The sequence below is a fragment of the Stylophora pistillata genome, chromosome 8, assembly GCF_964205215.1.
Source record: "Stylophora pistillata chromosome 8, jaStyPist1.2, whole genome shotgun sequence".
Lineage (NCBI taxonomy): Eukaryota > Metazoa > Cnidaria > Anthozoa > Scleractinia > Pocilloporidae > Stylophora > Stylophora pistillata.
This window is the reverse complement of record NC_142526.1, coordinates 23,126,274-23,133,773: the sequence shown is the minus strand read 5'-3', so window position 1 is coordinate 23,133,773 and position 7,500 is coordinate 23,126,274. Positions and strand designations below refer to the sequence as shown.

The 7,500-nt window shown below is 38.9% G+C and overlaps 1 long non-coding RNA gene and 2 pseudogenes across 3 annotated transcripts in view; 1 reads left to right on the top strand and 2 right to left on the bottom strand.

The window, feature by feature from the left end:
• LOC111343593 (uncharacterized) overlaps positions 1-4,005 on the bottom strand; it is a 20,976-nt gene extending 16,971 nt beyond the window's left edge. Inside the window, exons 1-2 of one of the 2 annotated variants that reach the window (XR_002696081.2) lie at positions 3,702-4,005; positions 3,452-3,578 (exon numbers count right to left, since the gene is read on the bottom strand). This is a non-coding gene — a long non-coding RNA (uncharacterized LOC111343593). The remainder of the gene's footprint in view (positions 1-3,451; positions 3,579-3,701) is intronic. The other variant, XR_015990871.1, reaches the window with a different exon arrangement.
• A 1,131-nt stretch (positions 4,006-5,136) lies between these two features.
• LOC148725549 (uncharacterized) lies at positions 5,137-6,491 on the bottom strand (annotated as a pseudogene).
• A 461-nt stretch (positions 6,492-6,952) lies between these two features.
• Positions 6,953-7,500, top strand: part of LOC148725548 (steroid 17-alpha-hydroxylase/17,20 lyase-like) — a 7,053-nt pseudogene continuing 6,505 nt past the window's right edge. Inside the window, exon 1 of the transcript XR_015990870.1 lies at positions 6,953-7,500. This exon is cut by the window's right edge and continues 1,293 nt beyond it. The product of XR_015990870.1 is annotated as a steroid 17-alpha-hydroxylase/17,20 lyase-like (transcript).

Sequence of the window (7,500 nt, the reverse complement as noted above, 5' to 3'; positions counted from 1 at the left end):
GCATGTGCCAAGTTTTGACTGTTTTCTCTCAATTGTAAATTTTTTATGCATTATTTTATGTGCAAGTGAATTTGCCCCAAAATGTAACCAGAATGCCCCCCTTAAGTACAAGACAAACAGTGTGCATCACCTGTGACTGCAAAGCTCTCAGAGTACACATCAAGAGTAATTGAGGGAAAAGCAGCACTCAGGTGGAGTACTGCGATAGACAGGCCCTCTTTCTTTTAAAGTGAAAAGTACAATAATAATAATAATAATAATAATTTAATATTTATATTGCACAAATTAACATGTGGATATGATCAAATGCGCATCACAACACTTTTCGGGCGACTTTGGCCGGACTGCATCAGCAGTTTACAAACAATCGAAGGAAACGATTACATAGACTTGTGAATTGTATCTTTCCCAGTATATTTTAAAGTATTTTACACCGTTATTTTTCTGCTTTCACTCCTGAAAGCTGCTATGGATTGTAATTTTTTCATTTTGAACAGAACCAATTCACCATATTATCTATTTATGGTTCTTTGTGCCACTTATGGTTACATGTTTGGTGATTTCAAGTGAAGCTAACAAGTTGTTACTTAAGTTAAGTTCTGGAATATACCCTCAAGATTATTAATAAAAATTGGCGAGCAATGCCTTGACAAACATGAAAAGGCATAATTTTGGTTGCAATGAAGTTGCATTGTAATTGTACAGAGAAAAAAGTGTTAAGTTCCTGAAATAATCTACTTTCACATAGTACAAAAGTTATGCTCACCAGTAAGAGAAAAATACCTTGTCTTAGTAGGGCAGGAAAAACAAGGAAAAACAAGGAACACTTCAAATATTTTGATGTGCTCTGCTTTGATGGCCCCAAATTACGTACACAAGGACCAATATGTAACAAAAGAATCTTAAAATGATTGTAAATTTCCTTCTGTTAGAAATTATATCTAGTTTATGGGGGGGGGGGGGGGGGAGTTAAACAAAAGGAGATGTGCTGTGGCCTGATTTGTGGGTTTAAATGGGAATCTGCAAGCAAAAGGGTTAAAAGAAAATAAACTTGGTTCATATTCATATGTTTTTTCATGGCTGGATACAATAATTTATACAGTTTATCACTGTGCTTACTTTATTCTTGATGAAAACGTACTCAATGGGGAAAAGTTGGCAATCATTCAAAGTTAAAAACCTTCATTATGTAGCTTGTAGAGGTTGTGGCTCACACACTGATGAGAAAAGATTCTTAAATCTTATGAGTGAGAGGATTAAAACCAAATGCACTGAGCAATTAAATTATTGAAGGATAAAAAAATGTTGGTTGTTCTACATGTAAAAACCTTTATGCTGAAAATTTAGAGATGAAGATGAATACTCAATGATCAGGGTGCACCAAAACCTATGTCTGATTGTCTGGTACAGGTTGAAATTATTTTAGTTCAGACATGTAAAACCTTTGATATAACTTGTCCGTAGGAAAAGCACATTTTAAGTCAAAAAAAGGGTCAGTGTTTGTACGTTGTGTGGACAGCCATGTACAAAATTTCTTGACGTTGTTGCCCTTTAATCTGCAACTGCTGATGGAGTTTGTAAGGCAATCACTACTGAGAAAGTTGGCATTGATACAGAAACACTAAAAAAGAAGTTAGTTAGATGCAATTTTAATGGAGCTAGCATTATGATGGTCACGCATACAGGTGTTGCTGTGCTAAGTCCCACAGTCAGTTGTAATGTTACCCTGTGTTGCTCATAACCTTGAGCTTGGAGTTTGAGATGCTGTTAAATCCATTCACTATCTTGAAACTTCTGATAAAACTATCAGATAAGTTTTTAAGTTTTATTTTATTCATCAAAGAAAAGAAAAGAAGTAAATGCAGTGTCAGACATCCTTGAAAAAAATCCAGCTCATTTCAGAAGTAAGTTTAAGAAGACAAGGTAGCTGTCTAGGGCTCTCCCTGCTATACAAAATAATCTTGCTGTGACAGTCACACATTTCGAGCAGGTTAGGAGTGGGAAAGGCAAAGATACAGCCTAAGCTAAGGGGATATTAAAGGGAATAAAAAAAGTCAAATTTGCAAAATTCCTCTACTTTCTTCCAGATGTCACTACAGTTCTAAAGGAACTGAGTGAATGTTTCTAAAGAGACGATCTTTCCATCACTGGCATTGCAAGAAAACTTGACACAGCTATAGCAAACCTGGAGCTGTTAAAGAGTCACAAATCTCCCTCAGAGTTGTCAAAATTCCAAAACAAGTTAAAGAGCAACAACAATGAGGAGAAAAAGATCCTTCTGAATGGAAAAGCAACAGCCAGAAAGTTTCACTGAAAGATGCTGGTTGCAATCTAGACCTCCAGAGCGTTCTTTTAAATTTTTGACTGCTACAGTAACTGTAAACTACCTTGAAAAAAAGTTTGCCAGCCTCAGAAGCTTACTTCCCTCTCTTCATCATTACACAACAACAGAAATATGCCAGTTCAAAGAGGAGAAAGAGCTGCATATGGTAATGCAGCAGTACAAAGGCTGGTCATTTAGCCCTACTTATTTCCCAAGAAGAGATGAGGCTGTTAAAGAGTGGTTAGAATTGAAGAGCTTCTCAACTACTCAGAGAGCATTGAAACCTACAGAAGTGTATGCATCCCTACTGGCACATAACCCAGATGACCTAAAAAACATTTGGAAATAGTACCATGTAACCCCATACATTAATTATGCATTCCACTTCTTTGTCTTTCACGACAAAACTTTAAAAACAAAGTCTACTAGTTCATTCAAGTTCAAGTTCAAGTTCATTTATTTGTTTAAGCAGGTTGATTAATTGGCAGCTGTAATAGCTGATGTGGACCTGCTGTCCTAACCCACCCATCCCACCCCAGGGGAGGACATCCATCACACAGTAATCTCGTGTGTGGGAAATTAACGTCTCCTACCCCAACCCTGCAGGACACGGGACCTCCATTTATTCGTCCCTATCCAAGAAGACTAGAATATCTAACCATTTCTTGATGTTATAGAAAGGTAGCAAATTCTTCTCAATTATTTTGAGACCTTGAGTGTTGGTCCGGCCGGGACTCAAACCCTCGACCTCCCGCACTACAGTCCAGCGCTCTCTCCATTGAGCTAACCGGGAGGCGGTTAGTCTGAATGCATAATTAATGTATGGGGTTATATGGTACTCTTTCCAAGCATTCTTGTGTTAGTGAAGCTCATGATCATCATATCACCAACAACTGCAAAATTTGAGTGGTCATTCTGAACCATGAATGGGCTGAAAACAGTGCTAATAACAAGGATACTACAGGGAACACTGAGCAACCTCTTGCGAGTGAAAGACACAGGCCTAGAGTGATTGCCTGAAAGTTAATTACTATCAAAGAAAGATTCATGGTGAAGTTAAAATATGATAATTTATGTTCTCACTTGGACGGTGGTTATCGAACATCGTGATAATAAAACATAGCTTACCCTGTCATCACATCTAAGAACAATCCAAGCATTGTGTCTTATCACGTGAGCTCTTGTAGGAAGGACTCTTCATTGCACAGCATGTCCTTACGACAAGGGAAGTTTCTCGTAGTTCCTACTTAGATTCCTGAAACGGCAAAGAAAAAAATTCCATCCTTTTGTCGAACTTTCTTGGTATTTCTTGGACACTGTGTGGCTGATCATGAGGTGGCAGTTGAAGCAGTAACTTGTCAGATTTTAAAACACACACCTCCTGTTCTGCCCTCAAATCGTTGCAACCGACTTTTCAGTCATCTTTATCCTGCACTTTTCGAAGCAGGAAGGCGGTCATGGCCTGCAGGGAGGCAAAAATATCGATCGAGTTCCCTAAAGACTTCTATCGGCCGCATAGTTCCCCGAAATGGAAGAGTACTGAAATACTGGTGAATTTATCGGTGAATGTATCAATACGTAACTTCGTAACCTGGCCTGCTCAGTCACGCTTGTTGCCGCTTACGAGAGCGGCGTGGGACCGAAGCTCCGAGATAGTGGAGCCACAACCATTTGAAAAACAAATGCATTAATACACTTTTTTCATGGATAAAAAGCAAAGATTTTTTCACGTGCAAGAAAAGAAAGAGAGTGGTCGCACAGGAATTAAAGTCTAAGTGACAGAGCAGAACGACGCCTGCGCGTGTCACTATTTCACCTGACACCGCTTACAATATAGTAAGATACAAACCCTAAGCTTTTCTTTTTTTAAGTTACAAGCGTCGATATCTTTAATACGTTTTAAACCACTATCTAACGTACTTTAGCTCTTGGTTGAAACTCTCCCATTATGCACCATCAGCCTTAATTGTGATACAATTTGCCTCACCATTTGAGCTTTCTCCTCGCACCTTCTTTGCTTTCCATAACACCTTAAAAATGGCTAGAATATGAGATTGATTCCGATAGGCCTGATCTTTTCCACAGGGGATCCCACTGATGTATAATCTTCTATTCCGAGTGACAAGAACCTTTAATTTTTGTCTTAATATACCGGTACGAAAGATCAGTAGCTATCAGTGTCAGACTGACCCACCTCGCCGGATGTGGGTTATAAGGGGTGCGAACGTCAGGGGTAAATTTATCTTCGGATAAATCTATCTGTTACCATTCTCAAGTTCCCATTAAATTTATTGAAATTCATATTTACGAGTCGCACATTTCTTACACTCTGGACACTGGTTCTATAAGGACTATACAGACACTCTAACCAAACGACATGATTCGACAATCTAACACAAATGTTCGTAGAACTAAAGCAGTCATTTGATGGCTTTCGTCAATCTAAATTTGCTTTAACATGTTAGTTTTAGTGGTGCAAGAAAAGTCCAATTTTTTTTAGTATACGCTCTTTCTGCGTACCTAAAAGAGTAACGGCAATGTCTTCATCATTTCCTGGTTACTCGATATTCTATGTTAACTGGACAATTCCACAACTAAATAATGATCTTAGAAAACGCTTCACAACGTTGCATGTTCAGCGATTTTTAGAAAAGGTATAAAACCTCAGTATTAACGAAGTAGGATCCACGCTCACGATTTGACAAGAGGAGTCAGCAGGGGTTAAAGCATGAGTAAAAGAAGACAATAAGAAGCCCAACTGTCCTCCTTAGACGTTACTCAAGCGGGGGAATATCATACAGAAGTTTCCGAAATCACCCCCACACGTCTTCCACGACCCTGCTGTCGGACATCTTCTTTTGAAACTTGGTTTGCTCGAACAAAATGATTCTAGCTCCTTGAGGTGCTGTTAGCATAATTTTGGGTAGACGATACTCATATGGGCTTGCTGCAGCTGCTTACAGAATAGTTTTCGTCTGATATGGGCTTGCTGCAGCTTCTTGCAGAATAGTTTGTGGCTGATATGCCGGGGCCTGTGCAGCTATTGGCAGAATAGTTTGTGGCTGATATGGGCTTACTGCAGCTGCTTGCAGAATATTTTGAGGCTGACTTTCAAGAGCGGTTCACCGACTCTCGTGTCGCTAGCTCTTTGAAACCTTCCGCTGATACTGAGGGTTGGAAATTGCTGCTCCCGACGAAATCCTTATTCTGAATTGTGGCGGCCTGTCTCTTATTGATAGCATTGGTGTCTTAAGACTTATTTCGTTCACCTTCCTGCTTTTTAGCGGCTTTTCGAACAATGTCAACGAATAATTTCAGAAACCTTCCATCACCTCTCGAAAAAATAAGTGAGTTGACTACGTATTTCAGATAGGCGAATGATTGACAGATGACTACGGCATTTGAAGAACGTTCATTTGCTTTAAAATATGGGCTGGAAAAGACCATGTAGGGCAGGCATGATACACAAAAAAGCAGAATAATTAGTACCACTGTCCTGGAAATTTCTTTCTCTTGTATTTGCCTCGGGTTCCTTTCTAATCGTGAAGGACTGGTTTCAACATCACTGGAGACACTCTTGATCAGTTTTCTTCTTTAAAGAAAATAATACATGTTCGAGGAGAAGGAAATCACCATAGCCAAGAATGATACGGATCGAATAATCGTAAGAAATATGGGCTCTTCTTCAAGCGGAACGAAGGGAATAGACTGTTCACCTTTGATGGCAAAGATTGCATAGATTCCAACACCAGGTATTGCGGAAATTGTTAGCACCATCGATATTCTCTTGGCTGTAAGATAAACCTGTCTATTTAAGGCTCTTCTTAGGGTGTCATTCAAACTCAATGCTTAGCAAGAAGAATGACGTAATATAGCTCCAAAAGAGGAAAGAACCAAGAACCGCTTGTATAAATAGTAAGTTTCGTCGACGAAACTCGGCAGGCGACGCCACCATTGTGCTTAACGCCAACAAGATTTCTACTGCACAACCAAAGAGGCCTATTGAAGTAAGGCTAATTAAAATTAAACTCGTACTCTTTCCTCTGAAAACGCCCGTAAGTCGTAGAACTGTAAGAACCATGGTGTTAGTAATAATGCCCATCGCAGCTAAGAGAAAAAGAAAGACTCCCAAGAATATTCTAACTGAAATAGAGATTTCCTTTCCCATCTAGTTACTCTCGGACTCGGTGGAGGACGAATTTCTTGAGGCTAAATTTCCTGTCGTCAACGTGTGCTTCTCAAAGCCATGGGACCTTGATTAGCATCTCATAATCTGAGACAAAAATCCGTGAAAGAAAATCACAAGCGAAGCGATAAATAGTTGTAAATGAGGCGCTGTCCATAAGGAGACTTGCATAAAAAAAAAATAATGTCGAGTACCGGTAAACTAGTGTTATATAAAATTTTCGTTGTCGTCAACCATGGAGGCAGCAGTAGCGGCCAGTGCCTGAAATTGTATCCCTGAAACTCAGAAATGGACGAGAAAAAATGTTTCAGAAGTCTACTTTCCATGTGAAAAAATTAAAAAAAAGGCTCTTGTTGATCAGTGGAATATTGCTGTAGTACGCCAGCCTCAGAAAGAACTTTTGTTCCTCGAACAATCTGAAAAAAAGCTTGAAATTATAGATGACAAACACTTTTCTCTCTATCTTTTTTGGTGGAAATGTCAATGTGCGCAATTTTGATAAACGCATGTTTCCGGGTAAACATGATTTCCGTATCTAAGGAAAACTGAGGACGCGCCTGTCAACCATTGTTTTAACAACAAAGCTCACTATCAGTACTTTAGTTGATAATTTCCTCCATTATAAAGCAAAAATAGTATTAAAACCTTTGTGTTAAGAACCTAAGAATTCAGAGCTTTGTAGATCAAAAGGGAGCCATATGTCTTCTCCGCAAAATTTGCATAAAACTTAAAATTTCGGATTCCTAACTCACTTCCTCAGTCGATCCATCATGACAAAAATAGAATGAAACAAATGAAATCCCCCGCCCAAGTTTTGTATTAGGTACAAAACGGTTCTTTAATTGAACATGGATTTGTACTCAGCTGATCAAACTAGGAAATAGCATTTTTGGAATAAATTCAGTTTTATAGGCATGCATCTATTGAAGCTAACTATTTCAGTTTTAACCATTAACAACAAACTGACGAGAAAAAACGTTAATACGTGGAA